Source organism: Oratosquilla oratoria, chromosome 6, assembly GCF_046742065.1.
Source record: "Oratosquilla oratoria isolate Oo_2021 chromosome 6, ASM4674206v1, whole genome shotgun sequence".
Lineage (NCBI taxonomy): Eukaryota > Metazoa > Arthropoda > Malacostraca > Stomatopoda > Squillidae > Oratosquilla > Oratosquilla oratoria.
The window spans coordinates 26,053,542-26,068,157 of record NC_134782.1 but is presented as its reverse complement, the minus strand read 5'-3'; positions in this window follow the sequence as shown (position 1 = coordinate 26,068,157).

Sequence of the window (14,616 nt, the reverse complement as noted above, 5' to 3'; positions counted from 1 at the left end):
CATAAAGATACTTCATCAGGCGGGGAATATAATATTTAATTTGTTCAGTAAATAATATCTTTTAATTGAATAAAAATCTCCACTCGACACCTCTTGCTCGACGTCCTCCCAGATAACCATTTCATTTTCGAATTTCTAAACTTTTTTTTTTTTTCTTTTTTATCAGACAAGAGCACGGCGGGAAGGAGACCGCAATGCCAGCAGTTTAATGGAAATGTGAGAACAGCCCAGATGACGAAAAGAACGAAATGTAAACAATTTAACGAAGGCAATGAAGGAGTCGTTGTGTCTATTTTTCTGACAAAAAGTTGATTGTTTTTGTAGTTTTCGTGTGTCTCGAATGTTACTAGTTTCTATCCCCCGTAGGCAGGGCAACGTTAGATCTTTTTCGAAGACATCGTGTCATTTTTCTATCGAAATTTGAACCCTCTGGATGCGACACAAATCATCAAACTTTCCGTTTTCTATGACAAACTGTGCACCAACTTCTACAGATGTGATTTAACCCTTCAATAACAAAAGGGGGGTAGACTCGTAGACGAGATGTCCAAGTGGCATCTACAGGGAAAGAAAGGTCCTCGTAATTGAAAAAATAAAAACGGGAATTACCTAGTTAAGGTATAACTTCATCGTTAGACATGAGTGGGTCGCACAACAACGAATAGAATTGCTAGGTCAAAGGAGAGTGACACATATTACAATAAGAATTAGTTTAGGCCCTTCAAAAAAAATATATATATATATGAATTCTATTAATACAAATGTTATATTCTCCTTGTTGATTTACTTCTTGTTGGCCTTCATCATTCAGTCAATAATGTGTTGCATGTTTTTATTTGTAATTGTTGTCTCGAGTTTTATTAACTAAAAACCATTGCTCCTACTTTAACCTTCAGAGGTCATTTTGAATTTCATAGATAATTAACAATGAACTGTTACGTTGTCATAGTGCATTTGTTTCTATGTAATCTATGTAATCGGCTGATACGAGGGGAGGAATCGCTGGTGATCAGCTCTCCTAATGTGGACTCTGAACTCACCATCACACTCCCATGAAGTGGGAAGTGAGAAACCCCTTGTAAGTCGAGCCCTGACATTTGTGGCTAGTTTTTTTTCCGATGGTCAGGTCGCCTCCCCGACTAGCAAGGGTTGTGGTGAACTAACACAAAAACATGCAGTGGAGCCGGATAATCGAACTCACGCCTATTTGCTCATGAATTCGACATGGTATCCACCTGACTATGTGGAAAAATGAAGCAAAATAAACGAAATTTGAAAGGAAGATTAAATGTCTGGTCCAGGGACCGAATGCCAGTTTATCGATGAGGCTGCACTTTGGAGTAGAAAGGAGGGTGTTGAAAGGTCTTGAAGACTAGTGGTGGGTGAGGGGGTGGGGTGGGAGCCACAACTGTCTTCCTCAGAATATGGGGTTACCCATTGTTGGTCCTACAGTCATGGGTTCACTATTATAGAAATAACCACTCAGATAACATACCGCTTCATTTTCTTCAGCGACAACTTTATCTTTTACCATTACGGTTATTACAGCCTCATCCTCCATTATGTGCCATTCCTCTCTTTCAGTAACTTTTGCAATCTTAACAACTGGAATTGTTCCTATTATATTTAATGTTACAATCTCAACAACAAACACTAAATTGCCACCTCGCTTCCTGAGGCAACTCCAAGTACTACACGGGAGACAAATGCCCAGAGTCTTTTAAAACTGCAGTTAGAGGCACATTGTCGCAGCTGCTGACGACTTTCTTGGAAGAGTGATTTTCAACTTGGGGTCCAGGTGGCCCAAAGGGTCCGTGGAGGTTTCTGAGAGGAACCCGCATTTCGAATCCTGGTCTTAGTTGCTGTGTGTTAGACGATTTTATTCAGGGATGGAGTGGTTTCTAGGAAGTTAAGAAGCAGTGCTACAAGAATAAGTTGTTTTCAAGAGCCTAAGAAACAACATTATATCAACAAGTGATTTCCAAATGGTTAATGAACAGCATTACTTAAGCAAATGGTTTCCGGAGGATTAGAAACACCATTACATGAATAAATGGCCCATGGTTAAACAGGCTTAGTAATACTGTTCTATAGCTACGATGTGACTTCAAACTTTGGAGTCTGGTGACAACAATGTTGACTGGCAAGTGGGAAAAAAAAAAAAGGTTCCATGAGAAAGATAACGACGACAAGGATCTGTACGACGCGAACAAAGTCCTCTGAAGCGAAACTTCCGATTCAAGAAAGGAGAGAGTGAAGAGACGCAAAATTGTAAAGAAATTGTAAAGACTAAAATTTCTCTTGTCATTACATTTCCCTGAGGCTTCTTTTATTTCTAGCCAGGAAATTGCTAATGTCTTAGATACGTTTGAAAATTCCTTGTCCTCTGGAGGAACCCTCCTACTTCCAGAGGCTCATCCATGGTGAGTAAAGCCCCCTGACAGCGAGATCAAAGAACTTAAATATATGAAATGGCCTCGAGATGATATGATAGAAGTAGTTAGATAAATTTTTCAATACCTAGGGTTTCTGTAATATGAATAAAATCACCTGGTGTCATGCAAGAAGAATTCGTTGAAAAAGCAGATGCGATTTCAACCGTGTTCGGTAATCAATTTGCTCATTCTTTTGTTCTGGCGGATCGATCTTAGTGCTGTTCTCTTAGCTTTATACACAAGACTTTAGTTTCCTATTTATACGATCACACAAGGGAAAGAATAAAGCTTTGACCACTACTAAGCAGTTTCTGATTTTTTTTATTTATTATTATTATTATTATTATTATTATTATTATTATTTTTTTTTTTTTTTTTTTTACGTTTCATCAGATTTGCAACACTTTGGGAGCAAAAGGAAGTAGTATCATGACGAAGCAAAGGTTGAAGAAAAGAAAAAGACAAAACAGGAGAAAAGAAGAAGAAAAGGGTACGGAATCAATATTGATGAGCCGAAAGGCAGCGTAGTGATCTTGCTAGAAAAAAGTGATCTAAAAAGTGCAAGAGGGAGAAAACAGACCAAAATGTATAATAACATAGAGACAATAGTTAAAAAGACTGACAAAATATATTCATATACACACACCGGTTTCGCTCTATGTCACATTCCTCTGAAGAAGCATAGAGCGAAACCGGTCAGGAATAAACTCAGGAACTCGGAACTAGACACGTGACTTCTTTTTCCACCTTCATCATATATATATATATATATATATATATATATATATATATATATATATATATATATACATATACATATACATATATACGTCCACCAATATACCAAAGGTGTTTCTCCTATTGCAAAGAAGGTAGTCAAGTCAAAAGACAAGAACCCACTTCCATCCATTTCAGTCCTCTCGGCCACTGTTTCTTCCCTCGCATCTCATGAATAACGGGTCATCCTTGTATTCCACCCACTGACCTGGGTCAGAAATAAGGCAGGACGACACAACACATCCACAGCAAGGCCGTTTCACTTAATCGGTGACCCTCCTTCTCCGTTCCCTGATGTAGAAAAGAGAAGACGGTGAGAAAGGCTTTCGGATTGCGTCAAAATGTCATTCGTACATAACCACTCCCTAACACCCCATCCCCTCTTCTCCTCGCATCACAGTATCATCTATACATAGCCATTTTCCAGTCACCCCTATCTCCTGCCTTCTCCCTTCATTGCTCAACAGACATTCCCCTCTTGGTCAACACCCCTTTCACCCTATCCATCCATATCATCCTTGATCGCCCCTTTATTTTTAATCCATCCACCTCTGCCTTCTGCCTTCCACACCTCTTTTACTAATATTTCATCACTCATTCTTTCCATGTGTTTAAATCACCCCAATATTCTTTCATCAGCCCTATATGCTATCTCCTTTTCAACCCTAGTTCTCCTCCTCACCTCCTCCTTTCTCACTCTATCCAACCTTGTAACCCCTACCATACATCTCAGATATTTCATCTCAAACGCATTTAAACTTTTCCTCAGTGTCTCTTAAACTCCATGTCTCTGCCTCATACAGTATCGTTGGCAAGCGAGTTGGAAGCCTTAAAGGAGAGAGACTGGAGGAAGTGGATAGCTTTAGGTATCTAGGGTCACATGTGGCAGGAAAAGGGAGTGGTGGTGGAAGTAAATTTTATATATATATATATATATATATATATATATATATATATATATATATATATATATATATATGAAGGTGGAAAAAGAAGTATCAACTTGTCACAATGTACCAACATATATATATATATATATATATATATATATATATATATATATATATATATATATATATATATATTTATGTAAGTGGAGTAGGAAACACAGGAGTCTTAGTCTGAGCTTCCTGTGTTTCCTACTCCATTTACGTTGTCAGAATGTCTCAACACACACACACACACACACACACACACACACACACACACACACACACACACACACACACACAAATATATATATATATATATATATATATATATATATATATATATATTTATATGTAATAAGAACACTAGGAACGTGTATATGTATATAAATGCAATGTAACCACTTAAGTATATAAACGGATCAGAGCGCTTTCGTATATTACATCTTCAGTGTATATATTTTCTATAAGTGGTTACCTTGCATATATATATATATATATATATATATATATATATATATATATATATATATATATATATGTATGTAAGTGGAGTAGGAAACACAGGAGTCTTAGTCTGAGTTTCCTGTGTTTCCTACTCCACTTACGGCAACTTGTCAGAATGTCTCAACATATATATATATATATATATATATATATATAAATATGTGTGTGTGTGTGTGTGTGTGTGTGTGTGTGTGTGTGTGTGTGTGCGTGTGTGTGTGTGGGTGGGTGTGCGTGTGTGTGGGTGCGTGCGTGTGTGTGTGTGTGTGTGTTTGTGTGTACGAGTATTTATGGTAAATATGCATAATGAGCCGTAATTCTCATTTGTGAGCATCAATATAGGATATATTGATTTTAATACTAAATTTCTTTGGTTCCAGGTAATTGGGCTTCAGCTAGAACCTTCCAGTTTAGTCATAACCGGTGAAGTAAGTAATAAATATTAAAACTACTATTCGTCCTGAAATCATCCTTGTTCTTCGTGGAATAAGAACAACAAATGAACATTTCATTTTGTTGCTGCAAGTAAAAGATTTTTCTCGTACGCAGACATACAATGCTACGCAATACACTTTTCTTAATCAAATTACGTACTTTTTTCCTCCTTCGGCCTATTACTTCCACTACGAGTGGAACTATTCTTGCGAACAGCAAACTCCAACGCTCCATTTCTCGATCTCGCCATCTACCCATTTCCCCATCGCTCCATCTATTTCTCCCGGTCCTTTCTGTATTCTTCCATTTACCTTATCTTCCTCTTATATTCCGTCCTCCCTTTCTCCTACCCTCTTCTACCTCCCCTCCCTTCTTCCCTTTCCTTCTTCCTCTGCTCTCTCTTCTTCCCCTTCTTCTTCCTCTCCTCCTTTCTTCTCCCTTCCTTTATCTTCCCGTCCTTCCTTTTCTCATTCCATCTCCTCCCCTTCTCCTTTCTTTTCCTCCTTTCCTTTTCCCTTCCCTGTTTTCCCCTCCCCTCCTTCGTCCATTCCTTCCCCTTTTCCTCCTTTCTTCTCTTTTCTCATTCTTCCTCCCCTCTTTTAACCTCCCTCTTTCCTTCTTCCTCATCCCCTCCTATCTCCTCTACTTCCTCTCTTTCCTTATCCCTTCCTTTCTCTTCCCCTCTTTTTCTCTCTCCTTATTATCCCTTCGCTTCCTCGTCCATGCTTCTTTCTCTCTTCTCTCTTCCTTCTTTCTCTTTTTTCTTTTTCTTCTTTCCCCGTTTATGTATTCTTGACCTCTCGTGTCCTCTGCAACTGTTTATTTACTTTAAAACCCTCAAACCAGATTGCGATGTTTCTGTTACCCTCCGGCTGTTATTCGAGATAGTGTTTTTTTTTATTTTTTATTTTTTTATCTAGAAACGTTTCTAGGAATCAGAATGTGTTCCGAAGTGTTAGGAATTCGCTTTTTCAGAATCCCTTTTCACTAGAATTACTAGACTGAATTTCTACAGCTTTTAGTGATGACTTCTTTCCAGATGTGACGGACTTGCTTGTAGCTACACGTCTTGTTAAGTTTGCTCTTTTTTTTTTTTTTTGTCAGCAAAGAAAATTATAATGAACGATAAACCAAAGGGTTTCTCATCTTGTATTTTTAAATGATACAAATATTTGCTCAATTGACTTTTGCTAAGAATTGATAATATGAATTCTTCTCAACGCAGAATAATGTCCGTGAGCTTATTGTCATTATTTTTGTGTTTTTCGTCGTCGTCGTCGTTGTTGAGGATGATGATGATGATATTGGTGATGTTAATAGTAGTGTTGGATGTGATTGTGGCGGTGGTGAATTTGGTGGTGATGGTGGTGGTGTTAATAGTGGTGTTAGTCATCGTGATGTTGGTGCTGGAGAACACGTTGTCGTTGTTGTTGATGTTGGTGATGTTGGTGGCGATGTCAATGGTAGTAGCGTTCTCTCCCCTCTCACTTCCCCTTGACCCGCTAACCTAATCTTTCCCCCAACACGACCCCGCCGTCCTCCACCAGGTGGTCGTGTTGACATTTCCATATAGTAAAGTCTCTCTCTCTCCAACGTTTGTACAGCTCCTGTGTGTACGTTTCTCATCCGAGTTTCTAACCTTTCTGGGTCCTGGGAAACTTGTCCGTGTACTGACTCCCCTTCAGTCTACTCACGCCATTTCTCTTCTATTTGTTCGTGTGTTATCTTTCAAGAGGATGTACACCGACTCACCGTTTAGAAAGGGTGAGTGAGAAATTCACGCGCCGACACCCACGAACTTGTGAGTGACTGTGTGGAAATGAGGGGCTTCCTCGTATTTGTACTTCTATTCCACTCTGATTGTCTGTCATGTCTGGTTATTTGCCCAGCACTGTTCTGTCTCTCTAACCCTTTTAGTATGGCGGAGTTTTGCATAGATTACACCAGAAGTGGGGAACCTGCGGCCTTCTACGGCCTTTGATATACATATTATTTTTTTTTTAAGATCTTGAATATTTTTTAAGTCTAAAATCATTATACACCTGAAACTTATAATATACACCACACACATAGACGAAAGCAAAGTTTACCGTGTTCAGTGATGTCACTCCCAGAAATTGGAACGATTTTTATACATATGTATATTTTTAAAATTAAAAAAAAGATATTTTTAAACTGAATTTTTAGGGTGGAAAACTTACACCGTCCCCTAAAAAGGGCTAAAATAATTGAAAAAAAAAAAAAATAATAATGAAAATAATAAATAAATAAATAATAATAATAATAATAACAATTATTATTATTATAATAATTATTTGTTCAGTGCGGCCTCTATGTGGGACGATGAATTGTAAGGTGGCCTTCATGCACAAAAAGGTTCTCCACCCCTGGATTACACTTTTAATTTCAACGTTAAAACTCATAAACGTCCATAGACGCATTGGTACTCCCCAGACAGCAGAAAGTCAAATCATCCATGAAAAAAATAATAATAAACAAATAGATAAATAAGTAAGTAAATAAATAAATTGTTAAGTAATTATATAAATAAATACATTAATAAATGGATAAACAAGTAGATAATTAAGTAGATAAGTAGATAAATGAATGAATAATCAAATATATAAATAATTTTATAAGTTGATAAATGAATAAATAAGTAAAGAAATAAAAAAGAGAAAAACTAACAAACTAAAGAAATAAATAGATAGGTAAATGAATAAATAAACAAAATAGATAAATTAACAAATAAGTAAATCTAGCATCCACCAACAACCAACGAGCCTTTGGTCTTTTATTTCTTTTGTAAACCTCCACGCCTCTTCAGGGAACTGGGCATCCCCCTCCCCACTTCCGATTATGAATAACAAGATTGTATTATAGGAAGCGTTTGACGAATCTCATTCACTAAATGTTCGAAACTTCCTTCTGGATGGAGTCTCGGTCAAGATCCAAATTATGTTCCAACTGCATACTCTCGGGCAGACGGAATATCTGCGTTCAAAATAATCTATACAGGGAGGAACTGTACTGAAATCGGATTACACTTCTTAAGCCATGCGGTGCCACATTGTCAAAGAAAAAATATTGCGGTTATGTGTGAACACGTCCATTGACTTACACTGTAAGTAAACCGCCGCGGTTCAAACCGCTAGTGTGAGTAGAGCCTTGTTACTTGTGTTTCTTGGTGCTCAAATTTACTCTCAATGTTGAGGCCACTTGGCGAATCCTCGTCATCTTTCCCACAGTTGTGAATTTATTATTTTATTTATTATTAATTTATTTGCTATTTACCTGTTTGTTTATTATTTGCTATTTACCTGTTTGTTTATTATTTAACTATACCGATGCATTTATTGTATTCATTATTATTTACTTTATTATAGTTTTTATTTATTTATCTATCATTATAATTTTTTCGCATCCGACATTGATATGGACCAAAAGGTCTCCTGTCGGCATGCTCCGCCTTTGTGATCCTTTGTAATCCTTTGATATCGTTCGCCGTCAACAGAAGGAATGGGAATTGCAAAACCCCTCTCATACGCGGACACTTGAACTTCAGTCACTATTCTCTTCGTACTTTTTTTTCTGTTGCGGCCCTAGAAATGATGGTAAGGAGCGTGTGCTACGGTCGAAGCCGTCACCCTTGACCTTTATGCTAGGACTGCTGGGGCAGGTAACAGTCACTGCTGGGAAACGAAGAGGAGTGCGGGATTCGAACCCAGAACTAAGCGAATGTGAGACCAGCCCATTTCCGATTACGCCACCGTTGGCCCACACGGACATACCATTTTGTATTTAGATTGCGAACTTTTTTGATGTCTTTAATAGAGGGAATGTACATCGCGTTCATATCAACAATGGTTGTCAAGGTAACGGTATTCGTTGTTTGTTGGATTCGAACGAGGCCGGTGTCACTTGAAACGAGATGAGACACAATTCTTCCAAGCATTCCTCCTCCTCCTTCTCCTCCTCCTCCTCCTCCTCCTCCTCCTCCTCGACCTCCTCGACCTCCTCCTCGACCCCCTCCTCCTCCTCCTCCTCGACCTCCTCCTCCTCCTCGACCTCCTCCTCCTCCTCGACCTCCTCCTCCTCCTCGACCTCCTCCTCCTCCTCCTCCTCCTCCTCGACCTCCTCCTCCTCCTCGACCTCCTCCTCCTCCTCCTCCTCCTCGACCTCCTCCTCCTCCTCGACCTCCTCCTCCTCGACCTCCTCCTCCTCCTCGACCTCCTCCTCCTCCTCGACCTCCTCCTCGACCTCCTCCTCCTCCTCGACCTCCTCCTCCTCCTCGACCTCCTCCTCCTCCTTGACCTCCTCGACCTCCTCCTTCGCCTCCTCGACCTCCTCTTCCTCCTCCACCTCCTCCTCCTCCACTTCTTCCTCCTCCACTTCCTCCTCCATCCAAAGTCCTCTTCCTTTCGAGCTCCTTCTCCTCCCCCTCCACCTCCTCCTCCTCCTCGACATCCTCCTCCTCGACATCCTCCTCCTGGACCTCCTCCTCCTGGACCTCCTCCTCCTCGACCTCCTCCTCCTCCTCCTCCTCGACCTCCTCCTCCTCCTCCTACTCCTCCCCCTTCTCCTCCTCCTTCTCCTCCTCCTTCTCCTCCTCCTTCTCCTCCTCCCCTTCCTCCACCACCCCTTCTCCTCCTTTCCCTTCCCTTCCCTCCTCGCCTTCCTTTTCTTCTTCGTCTTTTTCTTCGGTTTCATCGATCAAACCGTGACCTTATCTGTGCCAAGATCCAATTCTGCTTCGTCGACCTCGATCCTCTTTAACAACTCTCAGGGTCAGACATGCTAATGCAACCTCATCAACTCAGTGACGTCATTTGTGGATCTTTCTCAGTCTCATGCCAGACGAGTTTACTCGTCCGTGCCGTGGACTTGGGAGGAACATGGGGTCACGGTCGGTGGAGGACCCCCTCCCTTTGTCCTTGGACGACTCGTCAGCTGATTAGAATGGTCTGTCGTTCGCCAGAATAAAGGGCTACAAGTACGTCGCCTCATTGAAGGAGTTGCCGTCTGAGCCGATCCTTTGAGTGTTTGAGTGACTTCAGCCCCCGTCTTTCTTTTCTCTTTCTCTCTCTCTCTCTCTTTCTCTCTCTCTCTCTTTCTCTTTCTCTCCCCTATCTATCTGTTTGGTTGTGTGCGTTCGTGCGTGCGTGTGTGTGTGTGTGTGTGTGTGTGTGTGTGTGTGTGTGTGTGTGTGTATGTGTATGTTTGTGTCTATCAAACTATCTGTCTGTCTGCCTCTCTCTCTCTCTCTCTCTCTCTCTCTTTCTCTCTCTCTCTCTTTCTCTCTCTCTCTCTCTCTCCTCTCCCCTATCTGTCTGTTTGGTTGCGTGCGTGTGTGTGTGTGTTTGTGTCTATCAGTCTATCTGTCTGTCTGCCCCCCCCCTCTCTCTCTCTCTCTCTCTCTCTCTCTCTCTCTCTCTCTCTCTCTCTCTCTCTCTCTCTCTCTCTCTTCTCTTCTCTCCCTCTCTCTTAAAAGAATGTGTCTGTGAGAATTTCTTCTCTATTTTCTTCTTTTTGTAATTAAACATCGTTTAACTTTCAACCATCATCTCACCCTTCCCGTCACATCCACCCTGTCCAATCCACCATCATTGCCCGTCCATTTCCATCACCGTTACTCCTCCAGTCTGGGTTCAACTTCAATTCCCAACAGGCCCTTCCACTCTTTTCTCTCTCTCCAACGCCCTCGTCCACCTTTTCCACCCACTCCACACACTTCCCCCCTTCAACGAGTCAAAGAAATTCGGAGCCACATTATGAGGGACCTCGGAAAAATTCTTCCGTGTACCAAGTCTTGATTTTTGAGCACAAACTTTCCTGGTCCGTTTCGTCTCGCTCCCTACCACGAGCTTCTAGAATCTCCAGCTACATTTAGATTTCTTCTTCGTCAATTTCTCCTCGCTTTGTCTCACGTCTTCTCTTCTCATGCCTCCTTTTCCTCCTCATATCTCCTCCTTCTTTGTTTTGCTCTCCTCCTACTCCTCCTCCTCATACCTCTTCCTTCTTTGTTTTGCTTTCCTCTTCCTCCTCCTTCTCCTCCTCCTCCTCCTCCTCCTCCTCCTCCTCCTCCTCCCCATACCTCTTCCTTCTTTGCTTTGCTCTTTACCTCCTCCTCCTCCTCCTCCTCTTCCTCCTCCTCCTCCTCTTCCTCCTCCTCCTCTTCATACCTCTTCCTTCTTTGTTTTGCTTTCCTCTTCCTCCTTCTACTCCTCCTCCTCCTCCTCCTCCTACTTCTGTTCTTTAGCATTCTCCTCCTCCTCCTACTTCTGTTCATTAGCATTCTCCTCCTCTTTCTCCTCGTCCCCCATCTCCTCCTACGCCAGCTGGTCCTCCGCAGCCTTATTTTCTCGCTTTCTTCTGTATTTTCATCCTCAGCCTTATTCTCATCCTCCTGTTCGCACTTCTCTTCATTCTCATCTTCATAATTTTCTTCATTCCATGTCCGTACATATCTTCAACTTTGTCTTAATTATTCTCTTCATCCTCCTCTTCATCCTCCTCATCATCCATCTCGTTATCAATCTCTTCCTTCTTTACTTTATTCTCATTCTCATTATTTTCATAATCCACTTCCTACTTACCTTGATCCTCATCCTTGTCTACTAATGATTTCCTTCTCTTCTTCTACTCCTACTCCTCCTACTCTTTCTACTCCTAGTCCTCCTCCTCCTCTTTTTCCTCTTCCTCCTCCTCTTTCTCCTCTCCTCTTCCTCTACCTCATTTTCCACCTCCTCTTACTCCCATCCTGCATCCTCTCCATGCTCTGCCTTTCCCTCATTCTCTTTCCCCACCTCCACAAATCCTCCTTCTCCTCCTCCTCTTCCTCCTCCTCCTAGTCCTTTTTGTCTTCCTTCCCTAACTCTTCCTACTCCTCCTTTTCTTCCTTCTCTTCCTCTTTCTCCTCCTCTTTCTCTTGCTCCTCCTTCTACTCCTCCTTCCACTCCTCCTCTTCGTCTTTTCCTTCTATCTCCCCTCCTCTTTCTCCTCCTCTTTCTCTTGCTCCTCCTTCCACTCCTCCTCTTCGTCTTTTCCTTCTATTCTTCCTTTCTCTCCCCTCCCCACTCCTCCTCTCTCTTCCTCTTTCTCCTCCTCTTTCTCTTGCTCCTCTACCTTTCCCTCATCCTCTTTCCCCACCTCCACAAATTCTCCTTCTCCTCCTCCTCCTCTTTTTCCTCCTCCTTCCCTTCCTCCTCTTCCTCTATCTCCTTCTCTTTGTCTTCCTCCTCCTTCTACTCCTCCCTTCCCCTCCCCTCCCCTCTCCTCCTCCTCTTCCTCTTTCTCCTCTTCCTCTTTCGCCTCCTCTTTCTCTTGCTCCTTCTACTCCTCCTCTTCGCCTTTTCCTCCTACTCCTCCCTTTCCTCCCCTTCCCCACTCTTCCTCCCCACACATTGAAAGGGTGGTCGGTGAAGGGTGAAGAGGAAGTACATTACTTATGCTGCCCCCCCCAATCCTTTTCTCTTTGCGCCACAGCATTACCAACTTTCGTCTCCCGATCTTCAGCCCATCAAAGCTGCTCCGGCCACCTGTTGCTCCGTGACTGGATTATGCGAGGATAACTTTAACATATAATCTTTTTGTTCTGGGAAGAGCTTCTTGAACTCTGTCAAAAAACATTTAGAACGATCACATGTCAGTATTTGCCTCCGGACCACCTCAAAGTTGAGGCTTCTGAGCAAGTATGGCTTAAAAAAAAAAAAAAAAGAGAGGTCCCGCACCTGATCAATTATTTTATTCTGTTTTGTTTGTTTCCGAAACTATATGGAAACTGAATGTGTTTATTTGTATTTGATTGTCCTGCAAATTTCCATTCATGTTTACTATCGGCTCTTTCGTCATACACTGTTGTCGTTCTATTTGGTCGTTTCTGCTATTAACATCCCTCTATCATTTTATTTCTATTTTTTTAATACATATAGAGAAAAGAGATTCTTTGCCGTGCATTAAGGCAACTAGCGGCAGCCATATTGAAAAACGTATATGACAATCACTACATTAAAACATATTCAGTGTTGGTTTAAGGTTTCGACTGGATGTACGCACACACACACACACACACACACACACACACACACACACACACACACACACACACACACACACACACACACACACACACACACACACACACACACACACACACACACACACACACACAATTAATTTCCTTTCCCTTTTCCTTCGTCTCTCCTTGTTTTTCTCCTTTTCCCCCAATTTTCCTTACTCTCCTTCGCTTTCTCCTTCTTATTCTTCTTTCCATTCTTATTTCCCCTCTCCTTTCCCAGTCTCCTTTCCCTCTCCTTCTACTTCCCTTTCTCCTCTTCTGATTCCCTTTCCTTCCCCTCTCCCTTTCTACCTTTTTCTTCACCCTTCTTCATTTTATCCCCTTCTCTCCTCTCATTCGCCCCTCTCTTCACTCTTCTCCTTCTCATTCTTCTTTCCTCTCTTCTCTCCATTCTGTCTCTATTTTTCCCTCTTCTTTCCCCTTCCTCTTCCCACCTCCGCATCCCTCCTTCTCATTCCCCTTACCCCTTTTCCTTACCCCTTCCCTCTCTCCCTCCCCTACCTCCCTCCCTCCTCTCTTTTTCCCTTCCTCCTTCCCCCTCCCCCCTTCACACTTCCCCCCTTCCCCCCTTCCCCTTTCCCCCTCTCCCCTTCCCCCTTTCCTACTTCCCTCCCTCCTCTCCTTCACCCTTCCCTCTTCCCCCGTCACCCTTCCCCATTTTCCTTCCCCATTCCCCCTTTCCTACCTCCCTCCCTACTCTACTCCCCTTCCCCCCTCCCCCTTCCCCCCTTCCCCCCTTTTCCCTGATGACCTGACACCTGCCCACGGACGTGTCACCCGGCCGCGGCCGCCATCGCGATTTCCCAGACCGCGGCGCGCCTGTTCACACGAGCAATTCCCTTTCTCATTTTTCCCTCTTCACCCTCGCCACTCTTTTTTCCCTTTCCCCGGCTCCTCTTTTTCTCTCTTCCTTTGGGATCGTCACTTGATTTTGCTCTTCCCCTTGATGCTATATCGAGGGTCGCTTCTTCATGTAACTAATTGTTTCCTCGTCTGCTTCGTAATCGTCCATTAGATCTCGCTTTTGACATTTATCAGCTGTTTCTTCTACCTGTCTTTTATTTATTCTCTCTCTTAATTTTCTTTTCTTATACAAATGGAGTCTTGGAAGCCACAGAAAAAATACATGTTTTAGAAGAGAGGTTGACATATAATGAATAATAATAAAAAGATATTTAACATGAAAAGTTCAATTGGCAATGACTAAAAGAAAGCTGTCGAAGAAAAAAGTCATTGCATTGAGGACTGATTGATAAGAGAAAATGTGATCACATCATAACGCCTCCTTATCCTCCTCCTCTTCCTCTTACTCCTGTTCCTTCTCCTTTTTATCCTCCTCCTCCTCTTCCTCCTCCTCCACTTCTTTCTCCTCTTCCTTCTCCTCCTCTTTCTCCTCCTCTTTCTCCTTTTTCTCCTCCTCCTCCTCTTCCTCCTCCTCCACTTCTTTCTCCTCTTCCTT